The sequence below is a fragment of the Crinia signifera genome, chromosome 12 (genome assembly GCF_055691185.1).
Source record: "Crinia signifera chromosome 12, ASM5569118v1, whole genome shotgun sequence".
Taxonomy (NCBI): Eukaryota; Metazoa; Chordata; class Amphibia; order Anura; family Myobatrachidae; genus Crinia; species Crinia signifera.
Window position 1 is genome coordinate 60032377 of NC_139228.1, and position 16217 is coordinate 60048593.

The window sequence follows — 16217 nt, forward strand, 5'->3', positions numbered from 1 at the left end:
ATGTTTCTAAATAAGCAGCAGTCCTTTAACAATTATCTAACACATCTCAGTTCATAGAAAACTGATCTAGTCTAGCATTATAATAGGACTAGTTAATAGCTCATTAAAATGGCGTCATGGAGATATACTGTCTTATGGGTTGTTATGGTCTCTGGCATGTAGCATTACTGTTTGCAAATTGAGATGCCTAATTATTTACAACTAGTTAAAAGCCTGTCTAAATGACGGCTTCTGCAGTTTATTTTCACTTTGAACTGTGACAGTTTATAGCCCACAAACTCTCCGCGCCACCCCCAGTCCCTATCTGCTCCTACCCCCAATCTCTGTCTTCACAGCTCTCTCTCGCCATATCCAGGAAGTTTGAAACAGACCATTCACCCTGCAAAAATTGGTTTCACTTTCCGTTATGACATCTTTTAACACACAAATGGGTCTGTTGAGTGGCCTCTAGTGGTAGTATTTCACCTGATAGATTTGCTCTGGGTATCTTGTTTTCTCTCTCTCTCTCTCTCTCTCTCTCTCTCTCTCTCTCTCTCTCTCTCTCTCTATATATATATATATATATATATATAGATAGATAGATAGATAGATAGATAGATAGATAGATAGAGATAGATAAAGATAGATAGATAGATAGATAGATAGATAGATGTCCTTCACATTGTCCAGTTATAGTTCTTTGGAAAAGTACATTTTTTATGCATATTTTGACCAAGGTCATAAAAAATGCTTTAAATAAATAAAAAAAAAAAGGTGACACACGTATTACCGAGAGTCACGATGCCCTCTCACTCTCATGACTAATGTGAGGCCTACTGTGCAGCAATCACAGCTACGTGTTGAACTTATATTTTATGCTGTTACTGCTTCCAAGCACATTTTCCATAGCATCCATAAATACAGATGCCAATTGAATTTACAGTATTGTTCCTAAAGGCAGTGATAGCAGAAGGGAAGGCTATGAGGATTAGGTTATAGGATTTACGAGTACTCAGACTTTGCACTTGGAACACAAAGTGGTTAGATAGAGAAGCCTGAGAGAGATTGTTGGGTCATGCAGTCAACACCCTTTTTTATGCTAATATGAGAATCTGCCTGTGTATACTAACATCATGTGCAAATCCATGTGGAGGCAACATGTCAGCATTCACAGAATGTTTAGAGGTGAAATTATCAACATTATCAAAATTAGGGTTAGGCTACAAATGGGCGACAGCATGTGGGGGAATGGTTGGGGGTAATCCCCGTACAAACTAGACCACCTGCGGCACTGCCAATATCGTTCACAATATTGGTCGTGCAGCATGTGGACAATATAGTGCATACACACACAATATCATCAGATCATTACCGATTTCATTCGATGATGTCACGGGATCTCGCTGAACATGCAAGTCGTTGGCTGCATAGCCAAAATTGCCCTGCATGTAGAGATCACGGGGGGGGGTGTTTGAGGCGTTCATTATTGATGCATCGGAGAACACATTGTTAACAATTGAGCATGCACACTACACATATTTTTTAATGATATCATTCAGAAGGGTCCTACTGAGCGATATTTAAAAAAAAAATTGGGAGTGTGTGTGGGGCCTAAATCTACAGAGGGGGAGGTAAGGATTAGGCTGTGGGGAGGGGAAGTTAGGGTAAAGCACTAGAGGGAGGTTTAGTAGAGGAAGTGTTAGGGTTTGGCGAGAAATTCTTAACCAAGCACTTTATGATTGCAGGTCTGAGCTTGAAGGTGACAGTCACATGATCAAAGGGACGTAGATGCCACTGTAGCCATTAGGGACAGAAAAGTGGCTAGCCACCAGTGATTATATGCTGACATTCTAACATGTAGACATTTCATCACTGTCAACATGATGAATGTCAACATTATAACCGTCATCCTATCATGCCACACTCCCCAACAGATCAATCCAAATTCCTACATGTTTGCAGCTCAAGCCCACACAAGTACAATATGTTTATTGTTCACCCTTATTGTTGTACAGATCTGGAGACAGAACCGCATCTGAGACATTTTGGCTGCCTGGTGCTCTAGTAATCATACACATCACAACCCATATTGCACGGACAATCACATGCTTAAGCTATAACGTACATTATTATGATTTTTTTTTATTGCTCCCTAAATGGCAGCGTGCTATAGGCGTAGAAGTAAATTCAGCAATACACTACTTTGGCATTTGCTGTATCTCTTATGCACACAGACAAATATTGGCACATTGTCAAAGTTGTTATATTTATAGTGGTTGTGAATAATATTGGGAACACATGTTGATGTTTTATTCTGGCACATACATGAAAAAAGAAATAAAGTAAGTGCCGATATGCAAACTCCTACATGGTTTCCTGGGAGGGGGTGTAACACGTATTCCTCATGAGTTTTAGATCATTGTTCCCAACCACTGTTTCCAAGCATCAATTTCATATTCGACTGTACAATGAGTTCTGGCAGCATTGTAGACTGTCAGGCATCGGTGCCAATGATTGTAATTCTTACATAATCCTTAAAGTCTGTAATTATCACACAAAAAATCCACATATGCGTATTTACTAACAGTTATGGGCCCTTATTCTGGTTCAATCTCAAAGGCAAATTCCTTCTCAAATGGACAAAACCATGCGCACTGCAGGTGGGGCAGATGTAACATGTGCAGAGAGAGTTAGATTTGGGTGGGGTTTAAGTCAAAGTGAGATCTATATTGCAGTGTAAAAATAAAGCAGCCAGTATTTACCATGCACAGAAACATAATAACTCACCCAAATCTAACTCTCTCTGCACATGTTAAATCTGCCCCACCTGCAGTGCAGCATGGTTTTGTCCATTTGAGAAGGAATTTGCCTTTGTGAGTAAACCAGAATAATGGCCATAGTCCATTAAAGATTGTATTTAAAGCTATTTGCTGTTTATAAGGTACCTGGTTGATGAGTTAAAGTTGACAGTCAACATGTCGACACAAAAATATCGACTTGCGAATGTTGATGACAAAATGTCAACATGCAAAGGTCGACCTAGGCAAATGTTGACATTCAAAAGGCCAACAGTGACAAAATGTTGTCCTTTATATGAAGATTTTAGCAACTTTTAAGTGAAATGCAAAATAAAAAAGAGTATTTAATTCCTATTTAATCCAGACAAACAGAGCAACACCCCTCTGTCGCTCATCACGTTCCCTAAGAGGATTGTCTATCCTGCCTTGATTCTTAGATAGAACGTTATCTTAAGAATTTATCAAAATACAGTCTCTCTACAATAAATATACTTCATCCTTGCAGCAGAGCTTTACAACGCAACACAATCTGTTGTCGGGATAAAAATCAATTACCTTCTGCAGGAACATGACATTTTGGATCTTACAAGGGCAGCGAGACGTAATTGTCACAACCTCCATTAGAATAATGTCTGCTTTCATCTACGCTGAAATATGGATAAAATGTAGAACCTCCACAAAATGGCTGATGATAACAGAAAATGGTCACCATTAGCAAAAAACATAACAGAGAAAAAAAAAGTTTCTGAATTTGAACTCTTTGATGAATGTGCAGGGCCATTTCCTAAATACGTAAACCTATGATCTTGAAGGAAAGCATGGGATTAGCCAGAAATTTTTACCTTTCAAGGACAAATTGGTTTACCTTTTTTACAACTGAACCGGGATAAAAATGTATGTATATAAAATAAAAAATAAAAATAAGGAAACTAAATATTCTACGACTAAGGGATTTCTGGGTACTTCTTTACTTTCACGGCGCCACTAGAAATCGCGGTCATCGCGGGCATTGAATGCACTAAAAATCGGGTGCGACGCGATGCCCGCGATGCCCGCGATTTCCCATAGGGACCAATGTTAAATTTCTCAATGGACACGATTTTCTGTTCAATGCCTCAATTGACACGATTTTTCCATAGGAAACAATGTTAAATGGCCCACAGAGGCCAAATAGGCACCCTCAAGTGTGAAATGACCCCCACAATTGTTAACGCCACCCCACGATCAACGTCAACCCGAAGCGTGGCGAGCGCAGCGAGCCCGCGAGGGGCGGTGGTACGCGTCCTCCGACCTTTTCATGCCCTACTATCCACTAGGGCGTGGAGTGAGAATAGAATAGTGTGGCGAGCGCAGCGAGCCACCGAGCCCGAAGCATGGCGAGCATAGCGAGCCCCGCGAGGGGACGCGGATACCTTCACAGGTAAACGCGTCCCTTCGCGGGCTTCACAGGTATCCGCGTCCCCTCGCGGGGCTCGCTGCGCTCGCCACGCTTCGGGCTCGGTGGCTCGCTGCGCTCGCCACACTATTCTATTCTCACTCCACGCCCTAGTGGATAGTAGGGCATGAAAAGGTCGGAGGACGCGTACCGCCGCCCCTCGCGGGCTCGCTGCGCCGGGTTGACGTTGATCGTGGGGTGGCGTTAACAACTTGAGGGTGCCTATTTGGCCTCTGTGGGCCATTTAACATTGTTTCCTATGGAAAAATCGTGTCAATTGAGGCATTGAACAGAAAATCGTGTCCATTGAGAAATTTAACATTGGTCCCTATGGGAAATCGCGGGCATCGCGTCGCACCCGATTTTTTAGTGCATTCAATGCCCGCGATGACCGCGATTTCCTATCTGTCCTAATCTAGTGGCGCCGTGAAAGTAAAGAAGTACCGATTTCTGTTCTCTTTGAACGATGTTTCCTTTGATGATTATGATTATGCTAATAATAATAATAATAATAATAATAATAATAATATTGATAATATTTTTTCTATAGTAAAATTTTTGTAGGGCAGTTTAGATTGTATAAAATAAAAATTATTTGCTAAATCATCACTAAATGAAAAATGTTGCAATATGGCATTTGCAGTAATCTGAAGGTGAAACACTAATCTTGTCCTGATTTTAAAAATCCACAAACCTATATTTAGAGCGTAGGAGTAAAAAAGGAAATGTTGTTGGTATTCATTTAAACATTAATGCGGAAACTCTGAAAGATATATTCATAATACATTAGTTTCTGCATTATCCAAGTACCTCCTGCATAATCTAAGGTTAGCTACTGTATATAAGATTAACTGTATCTACTTTTTAGCATGCATGCATTGCATACAGTACCTCTGGTAAACATTTTATCATCGCACGTAAAGCGTTATCTCTAACTAGTCTGTCACTAATATGAGTACCCCTTGTTCTCTGATATTATGGAATACAGGCATGCATTTATTGAAAAATGTGTCAATAAAAATTTATGGCCGCAAGAAAAGCTGTAGATTAATGCTACTGCATTTCACTTAAGAACACAATGCTAGTATACTATTGGTCCACTCACAAAATCCCCCCCCCCCCCACCACCACCACCACCACACACACTGAATTGTCTCAAAACAAACCTCAGTTTACTATGAGTTATCATTGTTGAGGTCTTCTCACAAAATCTCAAGTAAAGCAGTAAGCTCCACGTACAGGTTTCTTAAAATACGTAATTTTGTAATTATTATTTTACAGATGGTTTCTGATATAGCGCACACATATTCACCAGCGCTTTACAGATAATATTTGAACATTCACATCAGTCCCTACCCCAGTAGCGCTTACAATCTCTATTCCCTACCACATGTACACGCACACTCATTCATTCTAAGGTTACATTTTGTTAGGCGCCAATTAACCCACCAGTATATTTTTGGGAATGTGGGAGGAAACCAGAGTGCTTGGAGGAAACCCACGCAAGTACAGGGAGAATATACAAACTCCGTACAGTTAGGGCCATGGTGGTGAATCAAACCCATGCCCTCAGCCCTGTGAGGCAGTAATGCTAACCATTACACTGTCCGTACGTACTGTATGCACCAAATAGGTGGACTTGAAAAGGTGAACTGTTGGTACTGCTGCTAAATGGCCACTCCTGCTTTAACCATTGAAACCCTAGGTGCTAGCAACAGTAGCTGAGCAAAACTAGTTGATGGCTCCCTAGTCCCTGCCAGGCCCTTAGGCTTCAGTCTGTTCCGTCTTATGAAGGACTTGGCCCTGTATAAAATACTATCAAAATGTCTTATTGTGCTATATTGTGTTAACCTTGATAAATCAGACTACTTTATTAAATGGGGGAGATATGAGCATTAAATGGGGGAGATATGAGCATTATAATCGGTAAAGTATGAAAGGGTGATCATCGGTAATAACTAGTAAAAGAGCACAATGTACAAAAGAGGGGACTTTACACTTTTAAAATGATGGTCCCTCTGAGTTTATTAATCTTACTACATATCTGAACTTGCTAATTACTTCGGCAATTAAGGGCAATTATTATTATTAAGGCAATTATTCTCTGGTGATCACCAACGATCCTTCATGCCCAACAGAGAATACCTTCTCCAGGATGTTAATCTTTCAAAATGGGAATCAGAATGTTCCCCTCATTTCAAGTCATACAATGTTCAGAATTAGTGGGGCTCAACATTTCTACATGATGAAGGCTGAAAGTGTAAATTAATACCAAGCACTTGTCTGCAGTAATATTATGTGTGGTTTGGTGGATTCATGCAAAAGAGACAGAATTAGCAGTGACCTTCACCATATCCCATTAGGATGGTGTACCAAAGCTACTGTTGGAATTTAGCACTTCGTGCATGTAATGGGATTACTTAATCTTTAAATGGATTTTCAGTGTGATGTCAAGCATTTGTTTGTATTTTTCACACTTCACTCTCACTAATTGTGTTGATCGGTTATATTTCTGAATGTTGCAACATGCCTTCTCATAAGAGATTGACTTGCATTCTTGTTTTATTTTCACTATAATGAGTATATTCATCCAGTACTCTATATAAAGTAATTAGAATTTCTAACATTGCCTGTGCATAAAGCACTTTTGTAATATACTATGAAATACTTTATTTTCTCTTAAGACAAGTTTTTTTTTTTTTTTTTTTTTAATATTGCATGCAATCCTTTTTGTATGTCTGCAACATGACTAGTCTAATGACTCAATGGCCATGGCAACCAGCCATTAACCTATTTTCTCTAATCACTGCTTACTAGAGCCAACAAGGAAAAGCAATTTTGTGAACATAAATAAGCAGGTAGTAGAGATCAACATTATTCAATCAATCAATCATTAATTAATTAATTAATCAGTTACAGAGCTTAAAATTTTATTTTTAATACTGTGGTGGGTAAGGGGGTTGGAGTTGGGTTTAAACCTGATCCACTCTCACGCAACAACACTAAAAGCACTTCTGGAAAAACCCTATATTTTTGTTCTGTTCAGTATAATGTTTATTGTAAATAAGTACCAGTAGTAGATTACTGTAGTTACAGTGTTTGCAGGTGTACAACCACTAAGTGGCCTAGTAGTTAAGAGAATCATAGGGGAGCAATCATACCCCAACGCCCATGCATTACCTATTGTAGTGACCCCAGTTCAACAAGTCCACAGAGAACTGTTCTGATTGTTGAATGTTCCAGTTGTGCGGTCTTAGTATGGGTCTACCTTTGTTTTATTTAGAGCAGATGGTGTGGCCCTTAAGGCTGAAGTGACATAACCAGTAACCAATGGTGGCTCTAGGGGTGGAGCTGCAGAGCAATCTAAAATTCAAACAAGGGAGCCACACCAACTGCCAGTGAGTTCTGGCCAGCGATGTTTGAATGGGTAGTTGTTTAGGATCCCCTGTTTGAATTTTGGTCCCTATTGCAGCCCCAACCTTCTGAAACCGCCACTGCCAGTAACTAAATATGGGTATTTGGCCTGACAGTGCACAATTTCACCCCTGGTAGACACTTCTGAAATATGTTTTTTGAAAATGACCTAATGGTGTTTGATCAAGAGATTTCATTTTATACATAAAGATGTAGCCATGCTTATCTATCCCTGATCGCTCCCGTTTGCTTAAATCACACTTGAGGATCAGAATCACCATGCTGTAATATCAACGCTCAATGCATTTATATGAGCCCGGGAGTGAATCATATACACATGCATAGCAACGGGTTTGCCGCAATCGGCACAGGAGTTGCACGTGGGGATTGACATGAGACAGATTGGCTCAGCTACATCTGTAGGTACTGTAAAACTAGTGCATAAAATGACAGCCAGCCTGTTGGTATGTCACTGGAATTCATAATGATGCCTGCTCGCACACAATGCCACCTGTGGGCAATCTATGCGCTCCTTCATGAGGAAACATAAGTGACGTTATTATGTTCACACTGAATTGAATCCCCCCCATGGGTGCTGAGCCCAAATACTCATGTGCATCCAATTTTTTGCTGCCAACACATTATCACCAAAGCCTGGCAACAGGGTCCTTTGATATCTATCTATATATGATTTGACCGCATTGAGTGAAGATGTGGTCACTGAGTTGTTCATGGCTCATCAGTCACAATAACATCCCATGTCTAAGTCACCAGACTTAAATGTCAGACTTATTCTATAGCAGGTACATGTTGTTTACTTTACTCTATAAAAAGGTCTGCAGCAAAGTTGATAGCCCAAGAGAGATTGATAACTTATTGTATTGACTGCTGTTTATCTCTGTCACTTGTGTCATGTTTAAAAACCTATTCTGGTGTGGACTAACCAAATTGCTCAACTGTATTACATACTTACCAATGTTCAGGCATCTGCCAATATTAAACACTGCTAAAGGTGCACAACACTTTAAAAAACATCTTTCAGATGACATTTTTTATTAAATATAAACTGTGCTTATAGTTTATGTTTACACAGTTTATACACAGCTTATAGTTATCAGGTTATTCTACGGTCAAAAAACTTTGAATAACTAACTCTGCATTTTAAAACTACTGCACAGTATATCATATAAGGGAATAATATGTTATGATATAAATATTAATATATTGGTTATTTTCTTCCTTAGATTACTTGCTTCTCCATGTTACGCTGTTACCTATCCGAGGGTTGGACAAACTAATGCATTCAGATGACCAGGTGATCACCAAAGAGATGGTTTCCTAAGCAAGGTATCCCATAAAGCAATTGTATAAAATATATTTAGTCTGTTTTTGTAATTTTAAATATTTGCACAGCTATGTCTTGTATACATTGTAATAACTAGCATCACAAACACAAATAACCTTACACATTTTTTTCTGTACATTTATTTCACATTGAAATCAATTTACTTTCCTACAATATCTTATGCCAATGCTCCCTCTTTATAACATCACAAGCCACTGTGGTGTTATAAAAACATATGACGTATAGTGTCATGAATAAATTGTTTTGTTAAATGAGGGGAACCCGGAGGATTCACAAACAGGCCCCGTTGATTCATGAACTTTTTAGGGGGCGGAGCCTGACACAAACCTTTAATGTCGTCGGGTAGACAGTAGCAGATGACCGAACCGTTGGCTGTAAGACGATTTTGTTATCGCAGACAAGGAAAGCAGCTGCAGGCTTGGAGCAATGCTTTCTTTTGGCTCCGTTCCCAGAGGAGCTTTGTGAGCAGACTGATGTCACAACCTCTGCCGTGTCATGGCATCATACACCGGACCCCCTGGTGGATCCTTACCATCCCAGTACAACTCTGGGTATAATGAGAGCTGGTATACTGCTTGAGCACTGTAATATATGGACTAGGTAAGGGCTCATTGTGCATGGACACAACTGGAGGGTGTTTTCATACAGTGAGGGAGATGGGTGGTGACGATCACGGCCACCGAGAGGTATGCTGGGCCCCATTAAAATTTTTGGGGCATGGCCTAACCGTGGGAGGCGTGACCCCCCATGATTAGGCCACACCCCCAAAATGTTTAGAGGGGGGGTGAAAAAACCCTCCAAAGTCGAGGGGGGGGGGGTGTTATTGTGACCCCCCTCAGCAGCAAACACCTACAGCATGTGCTGTGCTGACAGCAGGCTCAGCATGAGCTCTCACGCTGTCAGTGAGACGCTCACACTGAGCCTGCTGTAGAGGTGTGTGCTGCTGCTGCTGCCCGGGAGGGGGGGTGAGACCAGAGCCCCCACCGGGCCCTTTCTGCAAGCCCTGGTAATTAGTACACGCTCCTTCCCCTCTCTGCGGTCCTGGTGACAATGTGATTGGAAGTAACCATCCTTTATTGTTGGAGTTTCATGAGAGTGCTGTAGGTGTCTACTAAAAGTTCTGCAATTCTGAGTCATATGTACGGTGTATGAAAGTCTTGTTCTGATGTAAATCTCGTATCTAGCTTGGGGACAGTGCAAGTGCCAATACTAATGATGAAGGGTGACTGGTGATGAGTTTCGGTGGCTGGTGTTCAGTGAAAGGCGTCGCTGTTTTCTTTCAGATTCACAAATAAATGAAGGAACTGAAGAAATCTGACATTAGCTATGGTTGTAAGACTAGCTGCTGTAGCTGCCCACAACTGCAGCCACTCAACTGCAATATGTGACTCAGAATTGGGCCCAATATCTAGGGTCAGACTGGCCTACAGGGGAAATGCCTGCTGGGTCCCATTGCACAAGGGTCCACCCTCTCCTCTATGGGTTAGGTTCTAGACTGTACACTTAAATGATACTCTATTACAGATTATATTACCGGATGGAGCAAGGCCTATGATAATCTTGTGTGCTTAATTCACTTCTATACAAACTGTATCAAAATTCAGCTAATAGTTAACTGAGTGTTTGTGTTGGCTTGCTACACACTGTCAGGTGTCTGACAACACCCTATAAATATAGGACTCATACACTGTATTCCTCTGGTGGGCACCTTCATGCTACAATCTGACACTGCCATGAACTGCCATGAACTGCCATGGACTGCCATGGACTGCCATGAACTACCATGAACTGCCATGAACTGCCATGGACTGCCATGGACTGCCATGAACTGCCCTGAACTGCCATGAACTGCCATGAACTGCCATGTACTAACAAATGACTGAACAAATCAATGAATGAATAGAATAGTTTCTGTTGTCGTTATGATTTAAAAGGAGTAAACACAGTTGTTTGACAATAAATGGCTTCACCCACCCACTAAACATGACTGAAAAAATAATTTGGGGCAGATGTATTAAGCCTTAATAAGAGGTAAATGCCAGGGTAATAAAGAGAGATAAACGTCCAGCCAATCACCTGCTAACTGCCATGATACAGGCTGAGTTTGAAAAAAGTCAGTAAGGAGTTGATTGGCTGGACATTTATCTCTCCTTATCACCCTTGCATTAATCTCTTTTTAAGGCTTAATACATCTGCCCCATTGTGAGTTATCATTCATATTCTCTGACAAATGGCCTGAAAATTACAAGTTCTGCTAGGGTATGTAAGCTTATGCGCACAAATGAACATACTGTATCATATTATGTGTATACCATTTAATACTGCCACTAGTACAATTAAGTACTCTTATTTACCTGTATTTTAAGGTGTCCTCTTTAACAATTTGAGCACCATTAGCTTTGTGAGAGATGTGCAGAAAATCCACTAAAAATAACAGCGTCGCTCACATTTTTAAAATAAATTCAAATAAAAAATGCTGTGTAAAAAAAAAAAGATTATATTTCCTATATGAGGTAAACATTACAGGTCATTAGGATAAATACAAATGTTTGCTTGGCAATTTTCAGACTTATTTTGACAAATTCACTTGGCACTCCAAGGGTTAAACATGATAGGATTATGAGTCAATACTTAAGTAAAGCCATCTCCGACTAATCATCTTACTGTATATGATGCAGATGGCAGTGGATTTATTTGTCATATGTTTGCAAACTGTGTCATGACACTTAACATAGTAAGGCATCTGCCAGCAACCACCAAAACTTTGTACAGTTCAATTGAAGAAGGACAGTAAGCTTTAGTTTTTCTGAGTCCCACAATAGCATGATGAGGCAGTATTACTGAGAAGGCGACCTTTCGCTTCACAAGAAACTAATGACCTCAGTGAGTTAGAGGGCCAGCCATTTTGTTGGGAGCAGAATGTGATGTGCATGCGCGCATTGATAGAGAGGGGGAGGGTAATTGGACAAGGGTGGAGAGTGGGAAGACAAAGGGGTTTATTTACTTATGCCGTGTTCTCACTGCGAGGTGAAGAAGTTCTACCCGGGATTTTGCCTTTTAACACGGGTTTTTTCGGCAGTGTGAACGGGTCAACCCGTGTCTGCATACCCGGATCTCAGACACAGGTAAAAAGAAGGGTTTTACCCGTGTCTGAGATCCGGGTATGCGACCGTTCACACTGCCAAAAATCCTGTGTTAAAAGGAAAATTCCCGGGTCTACATGCTAGACCCGGGAATTTGGCTGCAGTGAGAACGGGGTATAACTATGATGGGAGTTCTATTGAAGATGGAATTCTGTTGAAGATGGAATGTTTCTATGGGCAACCAATCAGTATCTACTTATTTATGTAGCAAGTTTTTTAAGATAATTGATAGAATCTGTGAAAGAATAAAAAAGGCTCACATGTAGGGTTACAATGGCGGTTTCTGGTGGCGCATGAGCTCCAAGAGCCAAAAACTTCAAAGGCCGCCTTACAGGTGGGCAATGAATGAATTTGTTTTGTTTTTTTTTCCCTGTGGGAGCAATCATTGAACCTTGGTGCCTCTTTTTTTCTGTGTAGGCCAAAGTGAGCATTTTTTACCTTTGGCAGCAAATGTGTGTGTTTTTACCTTTGAGGTCACATTGTGTCTATAGTTTTTTATTTCTCCCGTCAATGTTTTCCCCTGTTGGGTTCAATGGGTCTGTGTCTTGTGCACTATGACTCATTTAGGAACTTAGGCTCTGATTCTGGTTGGCTCGCAAAGCAGCATTATTTCGCTGCTTAGTGAGCCTTGTAATACCAGCCGCCGGCCTTACGAATGCCCGCCCCCGCTGGACGGCGAATGTACCTGCATAAACATCCATACCCAGGCTAGTGTGCGGGCCCGAAATCATTTGATGGTCGCCGACCATCGATTGATTTCTTCAGTGCTCGAAAATTTAAGTCAGTCTCTGTTGACTTAGATCTGCGGCGTCCTGCTCTGAGAACTGGGCAGGCAGCTGACGTCTGGTGCCGTCAGCCGTCTGCCCCTGGAAGACAGGTACCCGCCCGTGTTCGCAGCGTTTTCATTGGTACGACCAGGAAACACATGCAAACACCCCCTGGCCACCTTCTCCAGGCCCTCCCTTTGTGGGCACCACGGGGACTATGCAAGTCTCCAAAGGTGCCCACATAGAAGCCCTGTACATGCGGATAAGTGAATATGTGCATGCACAGAACCTTGAAACCCCCGTGCAAACTTACAGGGACGTTCGCAAATCAAAATGAGGGCCGTAATGTTGTGGGTTACCTCTTCCTTACTGTACACGTCCGCCCTATCTAGAAACTCTCTTCAGTTTTATATGTATGTCATTTGTGGATTATTCTCCCTGTTATTTACAAGGAAATAAATCCCCCACGAGCTGTCCCCATGGCCTGTAATGCACCATGCTTAGGAGGAAAATAATTACAGCAAAATATGGGTCTAGCATCATTTTTATGCCGCTGACCCAATTACTGACAGCATTTATGTTCCGTGATACTCTTACAGTAATCCCCATCGAGATGGGTTTAAAAGTGAGATATGCTGTTGAATATTAGAAAGCAAACATTAAAAATAGAGATGAGGCCTGATGCATAATCCTGCATGTAAAGAAGTATGTTACACATATTAATAATACATGTCAGACACTTTGCAAGTATAAACAAACTGTAGACAATGATCTCGTAATTGGTGCAGAAGATAAGGGCAGATTAGTGTCTCCCGTGGTGTTATGTAAATACTTATGTTAATGTTACGCATGGAGTATACTCCTTATTTTATTCAGTGACTGCATTTACAGGGTAACCAACCATATGTACTCAGTGTTTTGTCTACTAATCAGTCTACCAGCTGCGCCGTAAGAAGGCGGACTCTCATAAATCTCTACCCTTACAGATCTCATTGGGTTTTATTTACTTAGATGGGAGTTCTATTGAAGATGGGATGTTGACCATATCAACCAATCGGATTCTACTTCTTATTTATTTAGCAACATCTAGAAAATAATAGATAGAATCTGGTTGGTTGCCCATCGCAACATCCCATTTTCAATAGAATTCCCATCTTAGTAAATAAACCCCCGGGAAGATGGGCAAGTCTCCCGCATCGCCCCAGCAGCCCTCACAACCCCCTTTCTAGCCGCTTAAAATTCTGAATTTTGCAAGTCTGAGGGGAAGGGGTGGGGCTAAAATGCCACGAATCACGTAATTTCACGTAATTTTTGCCCCTCCTCCAATCCGCAGACCCGAGAATTGCCACGATTGAGTGTCATGTGGGCCGGGCTTAGTGATGTAAGCTTTATCCTGCACCCTGACACGTAGCCTCGTCCCGCCCCCCTTTCACTCCTCTCTGGGTTTCTCCCAGAGAGGAGCGAAAAAAAAGTAGGCAGGTATCGTCTAGCTGCTAACAACCAATCAAAGCTGCTTTCCCAATTTTTAACCAATCACAATAAAGTCACTTTGTATTAGTTAATTGCTGACTGTGGTTCTTTTTTGATCTACGTAAAGTTATTTTAAGAACAGAAGTTTAATGTCACAGAGTAGGCCTGTGTGCATTCCTAATACCCAGACTCTTCAAGTATATCATTGTTACTGTTCCATGCAGTGTAGAGCTACAGGTATATACATGCAGATAAAGTACATTTGCATTGTGCTTCCTTAGAATATAAACCAGCAATCTTGACTACACTTCCTAATTAGGGGAAATTGTTTAAGTCGTTTAATGCAATACGTGTCTTGGGTTAATCAATTCAAGATGTAAAGACATTTGTATAAAAAGTCAAAATAAATTATCCGCAATCTGCTTCTTGTGAAATGCAATTAATTTCCATGTGCAATTAAGAGCAACTGGAACAGATATGGATGTCTCTGAGACACTACTGCATCTCACCTCCTTTCCTAAAGATAATGCACACTCCTTGTCACTACGCTGAAATAGGTCAAAGGCAGCTTACAGAAAAAGCTAGCTGTCTTTTCTAGACCAAGGCTGGATACAGAATGTGGATGCAGCCAATCTGAGGAAGAAGGGTCCTTGCAATGATTAATAGGTTGAGTGACTAGCAAGCATGCTTATCCCTTATGTAAGGATAGGTTTGTATATAATCCTTCAAAACAAACACAGAACCTTTGTACAGCAAGACCAAGGCCATTATCTCAATGCTACATCCATCCAGTTCATGCTGCACATATAAATAATGTGCAGAAAGAATAATGCTTTCCTTGTGCAGTGTCACAGTCCACAAGTCGTTAATGACAAAGGGGATAGAACTGCCTGGACCCAATATAACTATACCATTTTAATAGTAAAAAAAAAAAAAATTTGAATTTTAGGATATCAGTGAGAAAATCCTATTAAAGACCTTGGAAGTGATTTAGTAAGTGCACACATGGCAGCGTATGAAAAGTGAAATGTCATTAAGGAGAGGGGGGGGGGGCTTTACAGTAAGTAATAAGCCACAGACTGAGAGTTACAGTGTGGAAGGAGCAAGGTCCCCAGCTGCACATGTATTAGTGTGACAGGTGCAGCATCAACATATCAGGAGATAGGGGAGGGATTCCACATCTTATGTAGGGTACACACCAGGGCGACCCGCTCCTGATGCACATCGTGAGCGGGTCGTCAGTGTCTTGTCCGACCCGCTCACGGTGACGAGGGGGGGCACGACCCGCTCACAATGTGCACCGTGAGCGGGTCCGATCCGATGGCGACCCGCACCCGGCTGTATGGTCGTCATTGAGATCCTACCTGCAGCAGGTAGGATCTCAATAACGACCGACCGACCCGCGGGACCGCACATCGGATCGGTCCACACCAGGTCAGAAAAGGGCCCAATCAGCACACAATCTACATCCAATTGGTCGGAATTGGATCTAGATTGAGGGGATCGGGCTCTAGTCGTCCTGGTGTGTACCCAGCATTAGTCATCAACAGACCCCCAACTGATTTTCACGGGATAGTCCTATTGATTTGGGACTGTCCTGCTGTCTCACTCGCGGCCATTAGTGTCCCGCAATGAGGGGTTTCCCATCCAGAAAAGCAGCTGTGAATAGATGCTTTGTGCATACACGGAACGTTTTCACATGAGACAGCGGGACTGGGGCATGCCAGCAGCTCACAGAGCACAGGTTATTGCCACACATCGACAAAAATGGGAACATGGCTCACAATTGTAGCATTCCCTTAATGCCACCCCCCCCCCCCCCTTAGTGAGGCCATGCCCCCTTCC

General features: G+C 41.6%; 1 protein-coding gene across 1 annotated transcript in view; it reads left to right on the top strand.

Moving 5' to 3' along the window:
* Window positions 1-16217, top strand: part of LRFN5 (leucine rich repeat and fibronectin type III domain containing 5) — a 179373-nt gene that overhangs the window by 96576 nt on the left and 66580 nt on the right. Inside the window, exon 2 of the mRNA XM_083167196.1 lies at window positions 8871-8973. The gene's annotated coding sequence lies outside the window, so the exon portion shown is untranslated. The remainder of the gene's footprint in view (window positions 1-8870; window positions 8974-16217) is intronic.